Source organism: Vulpes lagopus, chromosome X, assembly GCF_018345385.1.
Source record: "Vulpes lagopus strain Blue_001 chromosome X, ASM1834538v1, whole genome shotgun sequence".
NCBI lineage: Eukaryota > Metazoa > Chordata > Mammalia > Carnivora > Canidae > Vulpes > Vulpes lagopus.
In genome coordinates, this window is record NC_054848.1 from 83738323 (window position 1) to 83756755 (window position 18433).

At 43.8% G+C, this 18433-nt stretch overlaps 1 protein-coding gene across 1 annotated transcript in view; it reads right to left on the bottom strand.

Moving 5' to 3' along the window:
- The window catches only part of CHRDL1 (chordin like 1), a 124686-nt gene that overhangs the window by 40817 nt on the left and 65436 nt on the right, over nt 1-18433 (bottom strand).

Consider the following 18433-nt stretch of genomic DNA (forward strand, 5'->3'; position numbering starts at 1 on the left):
TTTTTTTTTTTTTTTTAATATATAGTTGACAGAGAGTCTTTGCTTATTTTAAATACCACCACCAAGATCACCCCCCTCCTCCCACTCTTTTCCACCTACTGCAGTCCTGATTTTAAAGGCTTGGGAAAAGTTCCTTTTCCTCTAGGAAGCATCCCCGCATAGCTCCAGCCCATAATCTGGACCTTGAAAGACATGTCATTTCCAAAGTGCACAAACCGGCACCTGAATGTTACTTTAACTCCCATTTGTGAATTATAGTCACCTAGCCAAAAATTTACAGAGATTTCATATAAATTATTACCAGGGAGCCTCATAACAACCCTATCAATCAAGTAAGGCTTAACTTCATTTTTCACTTGAGGTTGACTTCTCTGAAGTCCCAGATGTAGTATGTGATGACCCTAAACTCCACCTTTTTTCTGTCAACCTCTGTATACATGCAGATGTATTGCTTTTTAAGGACCAGGACTCTACCTTACAGGTCTCTTTTCTCTGTGGCATTTAGTGCAGGGTGGCCATGTAGCAAAAAGTCAATGTACCAATGCACCTGGGGACTTGGCTCTAAGTGAATGGTCTCAAGAACTCTTTTTACCGGGATTCCTTAAAATGCATGGTGTATGTGCCTGTGTGTACATACTCATGCACTCGTGCATACACACACCCAACAATGAACAAGCCCCCAGATTAAACTCATCACTGATGTACAAATTAACAATAGATCTAAATAGGGCTTGGAAAGTGCCCTCTGTAGAACAGTGGAAGAAGAGAAATCAGGGTAGTTGTGTGTTTCACTAGGGGAAGGCTTAGACATTAGACTGTCATCCCTTCCTTCCTATGAGTCAAAAGTATAACGCAAATGAGTTCATCTTATGGGTTAATTATACCTCAGTATAAATACAGCTGTTTAAAAAAACAGAATGATACTCTGTTATCCCTTCAGATCGAATAAATCTTTCACCCTTTGAAAAAACAGAATAAAATTCTTCTTAGAGGGACTCCTGGGTGGCTCAGTGGTTGAGCGTCTGCCTTTGACTCAACGTAATCCCAGGATCCGGGGATCAAATCCCATATTGGGCTCACTGCAAGGAGCCTGCTTCTCCCTCGCCTATGTCTCTGCCTCTCTCTGTGTGTCTCTCATGAATAAATAAATAAAATCATAAAAAAAAAGAAATTTTCCTTAGGATGTAGGTGAAAATGATAAAGGCTAATGGTAATAGTAATATTAATAATAAAATAATAGCTAACATTTACTGAGCCCTAATTAATATGCAAGGCACAGTGGTGAGTGCTTTTCCATACATGCTCACATTGGCTTTTACCAATAATATTCTAAAATGGACATGATTATGCCCATTTTGCTGACGGGGAAAGTAAGGCTTAAGAAATTAACTGACTTGCTCCAGGTCACACAATTTGCAAGTGGTAGCACCAAAATTTGAACTGATGTCGGACTGATTTTAGAATCTTCCAACCTTACCACTACACCAAGGGCGGTGTCAATCACATCAAACCTGTAACAAGGAAGGGACCATTTAATTTTAAAACCAAAACCAATGGAACAGGAAGGCTATGTTGTCTCTCTACAATGTTTTGGCCTACATTAACCAGAAAACTGCTATTACACTTACTTTGGCTTCAGCAATTTGCATAACTAACTGAACTCTACACTTTGCTTTATAAATTGATCTGGCTGCAATTTCTGAGTAACTCACTACTTATTAACGACTCTGTACAGGATACAAAAGTAGTACCTTAACAAGAAGAAGCCTTAGGGACACCTGGATGGCTCTGTTGCTTAAGCATCCAACTCTTTTCATTTTGGCTCAGGTTATGATCTCAAGATCCAGGGATTGAGCCCCAACTAAGGTTCCACACTCAGCAGGAGTCTGAGATTCTCTCTCCCTCCCCCCGCCCCTCCCCCTGCTTACATGCTCCCTGTAAAATAAATCTTTCAAAAAAGAAAAAAGAAAGAAGAAACCTTAGCTCCTAGAGAATGTTTAACTCATACCATTTGACCCTAAGCCCCTGCTCCTGCCCACAAATACACGCAACCAGATAGCTGCAGCTGGTAGACAGGAGTGAAACTCACTGGAGAAAGGACAGAGGCCAGCCCCTTCACCCCCCTGGGCTCTAATTATATCAAATCTCAGTATTTTGTGGTGAAAGAAAACTGGGATGACCTACAAAAGAATATCTACCATGACTCTTACAGGAGTTGACAGATCTTTGGAATGCCAAAAAAGGAAAAAGAAGGTTGGAATTATTTTGCTTCAAAATAATGTGGATTGATTTTCTTTCAAATTGAGTCTGCTGCTAAAGGGTCAATGGGGAAGCAACTGCAGGGTGAGGTTTTTTTTTTTTTCCTTGAGAGTCTTTCTTGCAAGGGTCTTCAGAGTTGCCTAGCATTGAATCTATTAATCAGCTCAACGGGAGATGGAGGAGGAAGCAAAAGAGAAAAAGACAAAAGAGAATCAAAGAAAAAAACGATTATAAGCATGCTTACTGCTTGTTTTACACGACAAATTTATCTAAATATCTTTCCACTTATTATTTCATTCTTTTAATAGCCTTAATGGAGTGATGGGAGAATTACGGAAACGAGGCTACTGACATCCAAAAAGATTCCGCCCACAACACCTAGCTATTTAACAGGAAAGCCGACTCAAAAATAGAGTTTTCCCATCTCACAATTTGTGCTCTTTTTACAGAGTGGGTGTTAATACTGGCGTGTGGAAAGGAAATGAAATCTGTACCTGGAAGAGATCTGGGCTCCCATGTTACTTGCATTCCATGCTCTTTACAGCATTATTCACAATAGCCAAGGTATGGAAACATCCTGTCAGTCAACGAACGGATAAAGCAACTGTGGCACACGTACATATACAATGGAATAGTATTTGACCCAAAAAAAGACATTTCCCCAACTTGCAACAACATGGATGAACACGCTAAGTGAAATGAGCCAGATACAGAAAGAAAAAAAAACTTGTATGGCCTCACTTTTTGTGAAATGTAAAAACCCGTCAAATCTATAGGAGCATTGAGTAGAACGGTGGTTACCTGGGCTCAGGGGCGGGGGCAATGGGGTGATGTTGGTGAAAGGGCACAAAGTTGAGGTTCCGTAAGATGAATTATGCCTTGGGATCTAATGGATAGAGAGCATGATGACTGTAATTAATCATACTAGGTTGTATACCGGACATTTGCTCAGAGAGCAGATGTCAAGTGTTCTCACCACAGGGTAAATGGTTACTATGTGAAGAGATGATGCTAATTAACGTGGCTGTAGTAGTCATATATATATATATATCAAAGCAGGATGTTGCACACCGATTTCTACTAAAGAAAATATATTTTTTAAACTGGGAGGTAGGATCACTGAGTCAGAAATGCCAGCTTGGGGTACTCTCCATAACATTGCACAAGCCACTTCACCCCTCTTGGCCTCCATTTTTCTTTCTAAGAATGAGATGTATGGAGGTATTGAATCACCATATTGTACATCTGAACTTCACACAGCACTGTATGTTACTTATACTAGAATTAAAAAATATATTTACTTATATTTATATGTTATAAATACATTTATTTTAAATATATATATTTATCTTAATATGTAAATAAATATATATATGGGGAAAAAGCCACCCCCAAACTTCATGGTTAAAAACCATAAAAATCAAAACTCATCATCATAATAAATTAGTTTATTTAGGGCATGGATGCAAATGCTAGCTTCATAGTACAGTGGAACAGCAGGGTCCTTACATTCCGAATTTATAACGTGAAGTAAAGGGTGCACAGTCTCAGAAATAAATAAGTGGGAGAAGTGACTTGTAATCTGCAGTTTTATCAAATGAAAATGGGTAGTTGTAGCATAAAAAAATGGGACATGGGATTCAAATCTCCTCTTGCATCTTTAGAAGGCCACCTGGTTCTCTGCCCTCTTCCTTCCTAGATTTTCCAAGGTGACTGGGCTTCTAAACCAACAGTCCTGGGAACACATTCAGTGTTCCTGGCCAGAAACTGGCAGAAAAAAAATAGTCCAAAGCAGAGCTGGTCTCAGGGCCCCTCAGAGGAATGCTATTCTGAGGAGGATCATGGGGTAGCCGACAAGCACGAAGCTGTGTAGACTATAGTTGTGCCTAGAAAAGAAGCTGTTCTTCCAGCCCTCCCCCACATTAGGGATGGTCTTATATGCAACAGAACCATGACTTCTGGAGGGGGGCTCAGAAAAATGCTCTCCTAGCCTAAATATCTCTTTCTTTGATCTCACTGGTGCCTAAAATGCCATCCCTACAAGTCTACTCCTTTGGGGTAAAAGGTTGCCTTTCTGCCATCAGGTTTTATAATCCTAGTATTTCTGTGAGAGGTTATACATTGTCAAGAACATCTCAGTACGAATAACTTTGCCACAAGTTTGCTTTCTTTTTTTTCTCTTCAGAGAAACAGGCAAATCCTACCAAGAAGTCTGTGGTCCAATCCACTTCCTTTGGTACACCATTCTCTCCCCTCCTGGCACTGGCCTCCTTCCCACCCTCCAGAACCCAATGTCCTCATGCTGGTTGCTGATTTCTCTTTTGAGGGTAGGGTTGCTCCCCCTACCCTCAAATTTCTATTTTCTTGGTGGGCCACTTCTTGGCAAGTCAGAAAGGCTGCTTGCATGTCAGGAGACCAATCAACTCCCAGTGTTTATGAGAGAAATGCAAACCTCTCCAGAGCTCCCAGGGATCAGTTGCCAATCTCCTGGACTCCAAGTCCCTCCCTTCTCTTGCCCATTGCTACTGTTACTTGGGTTCCTACTTTACTCTTGATGGCTTAGCCTGGTGCTAATGTTTCCAGTCTGGTTCTCTGTCATTCTGTTGGTGTGATCCCAGCACATCTGCAGACCATGCTGGAGGTGTGGCAGAGGGGAATTTAGAGATGAAGACAGAAGGCTTGGAGTAATTTAATTATGATGAGATACACACACACACACACACACACACACACACACACACACAACTGTACAGTCCAAAGATTTTGACTCCAGATCTCAGAAACCCGAGAAGGAAAAGGCCAAAGGGTCAAGGAACGAAGTCCTGAGATAGGGAGCTGCTTATAGGCAGTGTTTTCAGCCCTGTCTCACATTGATGCAAACAAACAGAATTGAGCCTGGTCTCTGAGGTCTGTGAACATTAGGTACAAATCCCAGTTTTGGCCTTTCTTTGAGCAGTGACCTTGGGAAGGCTACTTAATCCCTTTGCATCTTGGTTTCCTCATCTTCAAAGTGACTATGTCATCTACCTTCCATGGCTGTGAGGTTTAGAGATCATTTATTTGAAAAAGCCCCCAAGTATCTGGTATGTAACAACAGTGCACAGTAAATGGTATAGAAAGAAGGCCCACAGAGGAATGCTATTAAACCTGAAAAACATAGAAGGATTTCCTTGTTTCCATGGATAACTGGGCAATTAATTAAATGGCATTGGGGGCACCAGGGTGGCTCAGTGGCTGAGCATCTGCCTTTGGCTAGGGGTGTGATCCCGGGGTCCTGGGATCAAGTCCACATCAGGCTCGCTGCAGGGAGCCTGCTTCTCCCTCTGCCTCTGTCTCTGCCTCTCTGTGTTTCTCGTGAATGAATAGATTTTTAAAAAATCTTTAAAAATTAAATGTTGTTTGCTTTGTGCTTATGTGTACCTTGGTACTCTGGGAATAAAGACAGTTAAGAGACTATTTTACTTTTTTTTTCCCTTCTTCATTCAACTTCTACTTATGGGGGTCTCTGACTATACCTAGAACAAACAGGTCCTCGACTGTATCTTGATAATAGTTGGCACCATGCTAGGTTAGAGCTACAGAGGTAAATAAGACATGTCCCTGATTTCAAGGAAAATCCTACTCTTGTTGGAGGGGCTGGCATTAAAAGATGTTAAATAATAACATGTTTAGATAACTCGTATGGGTTAAGGTTGGAAGAGAGGTCAGATTACTGCAAACTGCCGAACTATGGCAACGGGAAGAAATGTCACCTGCATCGTGAACAATTTTAGGTTAGACACTAGAAGGCAATTCTTAACTGTATTTCTCATTCTAAAATTGTATGAAGAGTTTCGGTTGGAAAAAAATTCTCAAAATTCAGTTTGAAGAGTTTCTGTTGGAGGAAAAAAATTCTACTTGAAGGCCAAAGGCTAGACTAGGTGACTATTTCAGGTCCTTTCCAACAATAGAAAATCAATCCTACAAAGCTGGTCACAGCTCTACTCCACTCATGGAACAGACCCTAGTTAGAACTCTATCCCCAGTCCGACCACAGTGAGATGGTTCTTTCTTCCTGACACCATTCAACACCTCCGCAGAAAGTGGGAGCTTTCTAAAGCTTTCTGCTTTCTAAAACAAACTGTTTTAAAGTATGCAAATTCCGGCCACTTTTAGGTCTTGGCCAGACAGCAAGAAAGCGGACGCCTGAGGGTGCTCTTGGGAAACCACTTAGGCTCCTCCAAGGAGCGCAGCTGCAGTGGGACAGCTGGGTGCTGCATAAAGCAAGGATGCAAAAAATCCTGCAGAATAAATGTATCCTGAACAGTGGCCGCCTATAGCCCACTTCCAAAAAGGAACAGTGCTCAGCCTCTGAGGCCATGTGGGCTCAGATGAGCCCACATCTTTTTTTCTTTGGGATGCTCACTAAGAGCAAAGGTACTGCTTCAGAAGGGTGCAGCAGCCACATCAGGGATTCCTACCATTTAGATTTCTTCCTTTCAGTGCCTAAGACTTCCAGATCTTTCCCAAACTGTCCTCCTCCATAAAAGCTGAACTCTCTGGCCCACCACACTGAGGTCCTGGTAGGGAGGCTTGGGATTCATCTCCATTCATACCCAGGTACCAATGGAAGACAATGTTTGCAAACAGGTTATTTTTCTAGATAATTAAATTGTTACAGGGGCCTTTGATGCTTTAACCATAATGAAGCTGTAGAGCAAGAGGCAAGGGGTGTGGAACTTTCCAGAATTTAGGGCTTATGTGGAGGAGATTACTGAAAATACAGCCTCTAAGATCTGTCCAACTGAGAAGAGAGAGGAGTTTCCCATTCGGGTCCAAATTCCAGCTCCACTATTAATTAGTTACCATTATTAGCTGAGCAAATCACTTTACACTACTGAGCCTCAGTTCCCCCACCCAAAAAATGGAGCAGATAACAGGACCCACCTCATAGGCTGTTGTGAGGAACCAACAATTTGAGATGCATAATAATGTGCTTGCCATACTACTGGGTACATATTAATGCTTAGTAACTGCTGTTACTAACATTGTGTTACTATTAGCTATAAATGACAGAACTTCTGGAAGGTAGAAAGTAGGCTGGTGAGGGAAGAGATGTGGGCCTGCCTAATCTTTATAGTGCCTGCAGTACACTTGAGTTTGTGTCCTCTCTCCCCCACGAATTCATATATTAAAAAACTAATCTCCAATGAGATGCTATTAGGAGGTGGGGCCTTTGTGGAAGACATGAATAGACATTTTTCCAAAGAAGACTTACAGATGGTTGGGGTGCCTGCATGGCTCAGTCAGTTAAGCATGTGACTCTTGATTTCGACTCAGACCATGATGTTAGGGTCGTTAGATTGAGCCCCCAATTAGGCTCCATTCTCAGCATAGAGTCTGCTTGGGATTCTCTCTCCCTCTGCCCCTTTTCCTGCTTGCATTCTCCCCACCCCATCTCTCTCATAAATAAATAAATAAATAAATAAATAAATAAATAAATAAATAAAATCTTTTAAAAAAAGAAGACAGAGTTGCCTGGGTGGCTCAGTTGGTTAAGTGTCTGCCTTCGGCTCAGGTCATGATCCAAGAGTCCCGGGATCAAGCCCCACATTGGGCTCCTTACTCATCGGGGAGCCTGCTTCTCCCTCTCCCTCTGCCCCTCCCCCTGCTCATGTGCTTTCTCTCTCATAAATAAATAAATAAATAAATAAATAAATAAATAAAAATTTTTAAAAAGAAGACATATAGATGGATAACAGATGCATGAAAAGATGCTCAACATCATTTATCAGGGAAATACAAATCAAAACTATGAACAGATAATCACCTCACACCTGTCAGAATGGTTAAAATGAACAACACAGGAAACAACAGGTGTTGGCAAAGATGTGGAGAGAGGGGAATGTGCTGTTGGTGGGAATACAAACTGGTACAGTCACTCTGGGAAACTGTATGGAAGTTCCTCAAAAAGTTAAAAATAGAACTACCCTACCAATTGCACTACTAGGTATTACCCAAAGGCTACAAAAATACTGATTCAAAGGGACACATGCACCCTGATGTTTCTAACAGCATTATCAACAATAGCTAAATTATGTTTTTTTTTTTTTTAATTTATGATAGTCATACAGAGAGAGAGAGAGAGAGGCAGAGACATAGGCAGAGGGAGAAGCAGGCTCCATGCACCGGGAGCCCGACGTGGGATCCGATCCCGGGTCTCCAGGATCGCGCCCTGGGCCAAAGGCAGGCGCCAAACCGCTGCGCCACCCAGGGATCCCACAATAGCTAAATTATGGAAAGAGCCCCCATGTCCATCAACTGATGAATGGATAAAGAAGAAGTGGGGGCAGCCCAGGTGGCTCAGCGGTTTAGCGCTGCCTTCAGCCCAGGGCCTAATCCTGAAGACCCAGGATGGAGTCCCACGTTAGGCTCCCTGCATGGAGCCTGCTTCTCCAAACTCTGCCTGTGTCTCTGACTCTCTCTATCTCTCTCTCCCTGTGTCTCTCATGAATAAATAAATAAAATCATTTAAAAAAAGAAGAAATGGTACATGTGTACAACGGAATATAACTCAGCTATAAAAATGAACAAAAGCTTGCCATTTGCAACAACATGAAAATACAATGCTAAATGAAATAAGTTAGTCAGAGAAAGACCAATACTATATGATCTCACTCCTATGTGGAATTTAAGAAACAAAACAAATGAGCATAGGGGGGAAAAAGAGTGAGAGAAGCAAACCAAGAAACAGACTCAACTCTAGAGAACACACTGATGATCACCAGAGGGGAGGTGGGTGGGGGGATGGGGGGAATTTGTGATGGGGATTAAAAGGGGCCCTTGTTGTGATGAGCAACCAGGTGTCACGTGGAAGTGTTGAATCACTATATCGTACACCTGAAGCTAATACTACACTGTATGTTAACTAGCTCGAATTTAAATAAAAATGTGAAAAAGAAAAAAGGGAGATGGAACCTTTGGAAGGTGATTAGGTGAAGACAGCACAGCTCTCATGAATGGGATTAGTACCCTTATCAGAAGAGACAGGGGGAAAATGATCTCTGTTCTCAGCATGTGAGGAAACACATGAAGGTGGCTGTCTGCAAGCCAAGAGGTGGAGTCTCACCAGACACAATATTTGCTGACACTTTGATCTTGGACTTCCCAGCCACCAGAACTGTGAGAAATAAATATTTGTTGTTGAAGCCACTCAATCTATGGTATTTTTGTTCTAGCAGACCACGCTGAAACAACTGTATTCCACTGCTCCGTAGAACTTAAAAATTGCCAGATTCTGAGTGGTGACTAGAAAGTCACATCTGAGCCATCACATTCACCAAGAATCCTTTTATGCCTTTGTTCTCAGCTGACTGGTAGGGCAGACTGTTCCTGCTACACTAGAGCTTCCAAAGGTGGCAAGTCCACTCTGTCCCTAAACTCTCTTCTTCTGCTCTGCCAGAGTGCCTGGCATAGCCCCAGGTTCCAACATTAGTTAGGGGCTTTACCTTTCCCAGAGGTTTAATAAATTCACACTAGTGAGTCCCAAAGACTGGAAAAGAGTCCCCCAATAAAGAGCAGGGCATTGGTGTAGGGGAGAAAAAACCACAGTGTGGGACCACTTTGTACCCACCTAGGATGGCTATAATAAAAAAGTCAGTAACACCAAGTGTTGGCGAGGATGTAGAGAAACTGGAACCCTCCTCCACTGCTGGTGGGAGTGTAAAAATGTAAAATGGTACAGCTGCTTTGGAAAACAGTCTGGCAGTTCGTCCAAGGTAAATACAGAGTTACCATATGAACCAGTAATTCCACTGTGGGGCATGTACCCAGAGAAGTCAAAGCAGGGATTCAAACAGATGTGGTACACGCATCTTCAGAGCGGCATGATTCATAATGGCCAAAAGGTAAGAACAGCCCAAGTGTCCATCAATGGATTAAAGGATAAACAAAAGGTGGTATATCCACATAGTAGCAATATTATTCAGTTAGCCTAGATCCACCTTGAAAACATTAGGCTAAGGAAGAAAGCCAGACACAAAAGGTCACATAATGTTATGATTCTATTTGTATGAAATGTCCAGAATCGACAAATCCATAGAGGCAGACAGTAGATCAGCAGATGCCAGGACCTGTGGGGAGGAGAGCTGGAGTGACTGCCAGTGGCTATGAGGCTTCTTTTGAGGTTGAGGAAAATATTCTGGAAGTGGCCAGTGGTGATGGCGGTAGTATCTTGTGATGGCACTAAATCCAAATAAATGGCACACTTCAAAAGAGTAAATGATATGTGAATTATATCTCAATAAAACTGTTACCAATTAAACTAAACAACTTCAACATCCTAAAATGCAGACACAGGGGCTGAGTATCAGAGTGGGGCAGGCCTGGGCAAAATGAAGGTGCTGTGTAAGGTGATAGGGAGGCAGGCAAAGAAGGAAAGGTAGATGAAAAAGGAAAGGAGAACCCACAAAGGGGTGGGAGGTAAGGTAGGGTGGGGTGGTCAATCCCAAGTCATAGTTTTATCTGGTGTTCTGTGGCCATGCCACGGGGTACCCCCACTTGGGAGATGGGGTAGGTCTGCCAGACAGCTGAGCTGAAAGAGGGGGCTGATGGCAAGGGAGTATTTTCCTGCTCGGAATCTTCCAGACTGTGTTCAGGCCCACACCTTCCACAAGACTCGTGGCCTCCCAACTCGCACCCCAGCCTAACTCCCTGGTGGGGACCCGGGCCAGGAAATTCCTGCAGCAGGTTCAGATCACTCTGCAGTTCCACAGACAGACACAACACTCTGTCCCAAAGCAAGAAGGTGCTGAGTGAGAGAAAACAGTCATCTGCCCGTCCAGCTGGAGTGCAGAGTGCAAGAAAGTGCTGAAAGCTCACACCCTGGTATAATCCTGCTTCTTCCCTCCTCACCCGGAACCCATCTGTGGACTGTTTTTCATCCCACTTCCCTTAATGTTTCAGCTGTTGGCAGTCAGTAGCTGACCCTGCCTGGATATGCCCTCTTGTCAGACAGATGCCGGGAAGGATGGCTTGAGGAGAGAGTCTGAGCCAGAGAAAAGACCATCTCTCTGCAGACAAGCGCTGTTGGCAGCCCCAGCACTAGATCTGGGGATGGGGATGGGGTTGTGCCACCGATTTGCTCTGTCAGTCTGCATCTCTGTGCTTCGGTTTCTAAAGAATGTTCTGTGTTTGCAAGCAGGTAGTAAGTATCGGTCAGGCACCATCATTTCATTTGATTCTACTTCACGGGGATGTGGTGAGAATGCCCAAGATCCCAGTTTTGGAAAAGGCTCTGGGAACAAAGAAGCTATACCCAACAGAGCCCATTGATTATGATTATCTCCGGCTTACCAAGTGCACTTCATCCGAAGGTAGAAGGAGAATGATCACTGAGTCTGCTCCAGTGGTCCAGGATCCAGAGCTTACTACATCTCATGATGGTTCTGCCAACTCAAAATAGTCCCCTCAGTTTGTGACCTGCTGCCTTTCAGATGCCCATTCTAGCCTTGTGGTGTCAGTCGCCTGCCTGTGGGCAAGCATCCAAGGCTTGAAGCTCTAGGTGGGGAGCACCTTCGTGGCATGGCCCAGCCAGGGTAATGAAGCACACCTCAAAGAGACATCCCTTGGCTAAAGAATGTTCCACTTCAGACCAGCGGGTCCTTGGCCTCACTGTGCTCCTTGGCAACTCTGCCTTGGCTCATGCTTGACCCAACCACTCCCACAGACTATCCTTTGCTTACTCATATTTTATCCAGCCCTCACTGTCCATCCCACATGCTCTGATTTCCTGTGGCAGCTCTAATGGTCTGTTTGTCTAGTCTAACACCTGATGACAAGTGTACTGTTTTCTAAGGAACCCATAAGTGTAAAGGAGGCAAGGCTTATGTCTTGACTTCTCCATCTTCTGCTGGCTCTAGCACTGGAGCAGAGGAAGAAACATTCACATAGTAATACAAGCTCAAACGTTGAGAGTTTATTATTAATTCCATGAAGAGTTATGTGCACAACCAGGGGCAAGGTTGCTCTTCACTGAAGTTCCAGAGAGCTGGGGTGCTAGAAGCATGACTCTTGAAAGGGATTCTGAAGTGAGTTACAGAATTTTGAGTGCCTGAGGGTAGGTGCATTCTTCTGAGAAGAGGGTCCAGCTTCTCAAAATGTTCCATGAACCCAAAGAGTTGCCTCCACTCGTTTAATATAAAGTGAAGAGCTTGTGGGTTTCACCTTAGCACCATGGGGATTTTGCTGGCAATTCAGTCCATGTTCTAGGGTTCCAGGATCCCTCATGCTCATTTTCAGCTTTCTGTGCACTGGCGAAAACTTCCCATAATCCAGTCTTTAGAGGGAACCTCTATGTTCCGTTCTGTCAAAATGTCTTCTTCCACTTTATTCAATAGCTTTATCATCAGCTCCATTATTCAGCTCATGGACCATTCCACTCTGGTCACATAAGCCTTCTAGAGTTTCCTGTGTATATCTCCAAGAGGAAACTGGAAATGGCCTCCCTCTCTTGACAGGTGCAGGTGAGGCCAGAGTTGCCAAGAGGGCTCTGTTAATTTAGTGCCAAAGCAAGGACTCAAACTTAATTTTACCCGGAGCTACAAAACGTGAGGGCTAGGGAAGCCCACTAAAATCCAGTCCAACAGCTGGGGAAAAGATAAAACAAATCCTTCTGTTTTCATGGGCCAAGTTCAGAATCCCAAGTCTCCATCCGAACTTGGATTATGCAGCCCAACAATAAGAATCCCCTTCTGCAGTGGCACCAATTCTCTCATTCCTAAACTACTACACAATGGGTTTTTAAAATTTCCTAATTACCCAATGGTGTAATAACAAATGCATTTGTAGTTGAAATGGGAATGCGAAATCAAGTATTCTGCATAACACCTGATTGTTAATAGACAGGTTTTGTAGTAACATGTGTCACTCACTGTCATTCCCCTTCTCCCCTAAATAAAGAATGAGTTCTATTACTCAGTTCTAATCCTTTGGGAACTTGGCCTTTTTTTTTTTTTGAAGGTCAACGACCCTTTGAAATGGACAAATTAGTCACTACCCTCAAGCAGCATTTACAGAAACAATGCAAGGCATCTGGCTGAGACAGTGGGGAGTGTAGTCAAGCATTCCTTTGTATTGCCTACACCAGCATTTCCCAAGTCCGCTAGGCAGAGCACTCCTAGTCCACAAGATGCCTTGTTCAAACAAAATGCTGTGCTTCAACTAAAGTTGGGAAAAGATCCATGTTCTATGCTCACAATATCCCTTTCGGCGGGTTAACGGATATCCAAAGTCCCATAGTAAATAGTCCTGTTTAACTAAAATCCTGCATTTCCCCTGACTAATTTTACTAAACCACTGCACTTTTTTTCCCATTGATGTGATAGCTATGAACATCCCTGGATATTAGGAATATGACTCCTAACTAGATACCTTGAGGATCTGGATATCTGCCATCTCGTGGACACTAGACACTACTGAATTCAGGACCCTGTTTCCACCCTTAATCACTCGAGCTTCTGCTAAGACCTAACGTGTTTCTATCCCTAGGTAGCTGTGGGCATTTCCTGAACCTTTTCTTTCTCCTTTCCCTTCTTTTCTTTGTCTCATTAGCCAGCCCTGTAAAACAAGAGAAAACATCCCCCATAAAACATTGTTAACTTGAACCATACAGTTTGGCACTCGCAACAACAGCGGCCCAGTGACATCAGGCTGTAGGGAGGAAAGAAGTCCAGCCCAGGAGTTTGGATTTTTCCTGCAGAGGAGGGGAAGCCAGTGAAATGATTTCAGCAATGAAGTTATTTGGTGAGATGAATATTTCGGAGAGGCTGGTCTAAGATGACTGGACGAGAAGCCGTGGGGTGGGAGGCAGGATCTGTCAGGAGGCTAGAGAAAGAACCCATTGTTACCACATTACATACTCAAGGAAGAAAAGAGGCATTCAGGACTTAAGGATTAATTGAGAAAACATATCCCCCAACACAGCGTTTTGTTGTGTTTGGAAAAGTGTTAGTGGCAGGCTTCAGAAAGTGGTCCCTGGAGGCCACTGGTAGAGGCTGAAAGAAGGCGATGGCAGACAAAGGTTCCAGGCTGCTGCCCCAGTCCAAGTGCTGTTAGGAAAAGTCAGTCCACTTCTTCCTGGAGACCAAAAGAGGCAGTTCCTCTGCCTTCTCATGGACTTCGGATATCCTTTAACCCGCCAAAAGGGATACTGTGAGCATAGAATATGGATACCAACAAATATCGTGTTTCCCATGATAGGAGAACCTTTAAGTATGGAAGCCGAAGTCCCTGCTGGGCAAAGGGTAACACAGGTAAGAGCATACATTACAGAGAATGAAAAGCAAGTTGGGTTAGGGAATGTGGATTCAAAAGAATCCTACCACTGATTGCCATGGGACTGCGACTATCCCTCAGGAAATGGAGGCATGAATAGTAAAAAAAATATTGATTTCCTGAAACTGGGACTCTTCTTTCAGCAGCCTGATGCTCACAGGATGGCCCTTCTCCCCACTTCCAAGTGAAATGATTATGGGCAGCAGTGGTTGCAGGGGCCAGAGATTAAGCAGGTAGATAAGGTGTGCTGCCATTTTTGGATTTACCAGGACTGGAAATCTAATACAAGATTCAATCATTGCTCTAGGCCAGTCATTCTCAAAAGCAGGGTGTGTGTGTGGGGGGGTCTCTTCATTCTCAAAAGGACTGGGGTCTCTGGCAGGAGTGGTTTCAAAGTTCACACACTGGCCCAGTTCAAACTGGGAAACACTGAGCATAATGCCAGATGTCACCTGTGGGAGCATGGTCTGCACAGATACTCCAGAGGCAGAAACAGATCTGACAGCCCAGGTTCTGATAATTACAGAGACAGCATCAGTATCATTAGCAACTGGGATTTACTGACTCATGCTTCTGCTGAGCAGGCCCTGTTCAGCACAGTATGTGTACGCCATAGGCTTTAGCTCTGTTCTCCCGAGCCACCCCAGGAGGTAGGGGTCATCATTATCTCCCTCCTCAGGGGAGGACACTAAAGCAAGGAAGTGAGCCAGAACAAGAACCACGGTGGTGTCTGGTCCTGGAAGTAGAGCTACACTCTTTTGCTGTCAAGATCAACACTGCATTATTTGAAAGCACAGCTTGGTTAACATAGCCACTCACACAAAATCCTGTCTGAACTGCTTTTCCTAAGTTCCCCACTCTGAAAAGAATCTCCTGCCTCACTTGTGCTTTCTCTGTCTCTGTCTCTCTCTCACAGAGGTGGTCTAAAAAGATACAGGGATCGAAAGGAAGCACATGATCACCTCACTTCCTATGAGCCCCAAATGGTTAGGGTGAGTGTGCGAAAGTGGGTAGGGGAGGCTATAACCTAGGGCTGTGCTTTCTTTCCTTTTTTTTTTTTTTAAGATCCTATTTATTTATTCATGAGCGACACACAGAGAGAGGCAGAGACAGGCAGAGGGAGAAGCAGGCTTCCTGCAGGGAACCCCATTCAGGACTTGATCCCAGGACCCTGGGATCATGCCTGGAGCCAGAGGCAGACGCTCAACTGCTGAGCCACCCAGGCGTCCTAGGTCTGTGGTTTCTTAAGAGGGGTAGAAAGAGGGAATGTGGGCAGCCTGGGTGGCTCAGCGGTTAAGTGCCACCTTCAGCCCAGGGCGTGATCCTGGAGACCTGAAATCGAGTCCCACATCAGGCTCCCTGCATGGAGCCTGCTTCTCCCTCTGCCTGTGTCTCTGCCTCTCTCTCTCTCTCTCTCTCTCTCTCTCTCTTTCTCTCTCTCTCTGTGTGTGTGTGTGTGTGTGTCTCACGAATAAATGAATAAGGTATTTTTAAAAAAGAAGGAAGGAATGTTTAAAAATTGCAGATTACCTTCTTAGTTACTGGGCCAATGACAATCTGGAACAGAACCATTCCCTCTACAGAGCCAGAAAATTGAATCAATCAGCCAGCTCCACTTCTCCGGGACCACATACCCTCTACTCAAAGTGTGGTAGGGGACCAGCAGTGTTAGTGTCAACTTGAGAGCCAGTTAGAAATGCAGAATCTTGGACCCCCATCCAGACCTACCAACTCAGCATGTGCAGTTCAACAAGGGTCCTAGTGATTAATGGGCATATGAAAGTTTGAGAGGTACTGCTTTAGGGCTTCAGATTCTAGAGCTCATCTTCTTCCAAACTTTTGACAATACCCTAGAAATGGAGTCAGCTTTTTACAGGTTCATGAGTATTGAGAAGGCCTTTTTTTAATTCCCAGTTCTGGACATACACACGTGATGTTTCTTCCATATTGCCTCATCCTCTGCCCCATGGGAGTAGAAATGCAGGCAATCTTAGAACTTTGTTCCCTGCCACCCCTAACCTCTGTCTCCAACTGCCATCTCTATGAGAAATGGCAAAATACATTGAATTAAAGACTGGGATCCTGAGGGGATGTGAGGGTATCTATGCAAGATCATAAATATTTTCAGACTAAAGCAATGGTTCTCAACTGAGGGCAATGCTTCCCCCAGAGGACATGTGGCAATGTCTGGAGGAATATTTTTTTTTATCATTGCAAGTAGAGGAGGGTGCGGTGCTACTGGCATCTAGCAGGTAAAGGTCAGATATGCCACTAACCATCCTTCAGTGCACAGGACAGCAACTGACCAGAAAGAATTCCCTGGCTCCCAAAGAGGTTGAGAAACTCTGGAGTAGAGGAAATAATAAAAACAAATGATCTGACCCATAAATATTCAACATAAAGCTACAGAGAAAAGGAACTTGAAAGGGCTTTCTCCATTCTGACCAACAGCTATGGGCTAGTCACAGAAGCTCTAGCTGCCCTCAGAGTAGCGATACACCCCTTTGGTTTAGAGAGTTGAGACTTTCTTCAACATGAGGTTCTTCTCCAAAACTACACCATGTAAAATCAACTGCACAGAAGCCACAATACATACCAAAAATCTCTTTCACAAATATTAATCTTCAAACTCAGCATTAAATAAAACAAGAAAAAAAGACCTTTTACCTCTTTATTTCTTTTTTTCCCTCTTTATTCCTACAAGAAAAGGCAAATGCCATGAAGTAATTACAAAGTAAATTGAAAAAACATGAAGGAAGAAGTAGTTGTAAGAAATACCAACCAGGGGCACCCGCGTGGCTCAGTAAGTGAAGTGTCTGCCTTCGGCTCAGGTTGTGATCTCAGACTCCTGGGATCTAGTCATGCATTAGGCTCCCTGCTCAGTGGGGAGTCTGCTTCTCTCTCTTTCTCTGCCCCTTCCCCTGTTCATGCTTTTCCTCTTGCTCACTCTCTTTCTCAAATAAATATAAAACATCTTTTTAAAAAAAATAAATACCAACCTATAGAGTTAATATAATTATTGAATGTGAGCATTAAAGACTGAGTACCCTGGTAGCCAGGGCAAAAAGTTCTCCTTTTAATGCCTGCCTTTTAGTTTCTTAGAATGATTTGTGAACAGTCTAGGATTCAGAAGGAGTTGCCCATGGTCACTGATCATCATTTCACTGAATGTCATCTTTTTTTTTACTTTTCTGCCCCTAGGACACACATTCCAAGCCTCTGTACCAGCAAGAATATAACTGCTTTTACCTACGAGTTGAGGCCATGTGAAGTACAATGCAAAATGTGAGATTTGGCGGGGGTGGGGGCGGGGGCGGGGATTGCCTTTATATTTATTTATAATGCAAGTTCTCTGAAGGCAAGACTAGACTCTTACTTCACCAAAGCCTACGATGCTCTGTGAGTGGCAAACATTTCAATATTGAAAGGATGTAAGTAAAAACTTCAGTTGGACACTCAGAAGCTGAAGCTCTTACTAGGAAAAGTCACACTTGCTAAAGGCAGCTATTCAGTAATATACACAATGGTGTGTGGTCCTTAAACCCACTTTCCTCCTCTCTACCTCACCCCCACCCCAACACCCAGCTACACCGCATTTCAAAGTCTTGTGTGCAATTGGGTGGGGCTATAGGAATGCAATCAGGTCAATGGAGTGTGGTGAGAAGTGATATACATGTATCAGAAGCCTGACTGGCAAAACCTAATTCACAACACTCCTTTCTTTTCCCTAAACTGAGGGCCATGTGCATGGAGGACGCCAAGGCCCCAGAGGATGGTGAAGCCACCATCCTGGACAGGGCCTGGATCCCTGAGTGACTACAAGGAACAGAGCCCCCCCATCCATGGTGTTGAGTCACCGAGA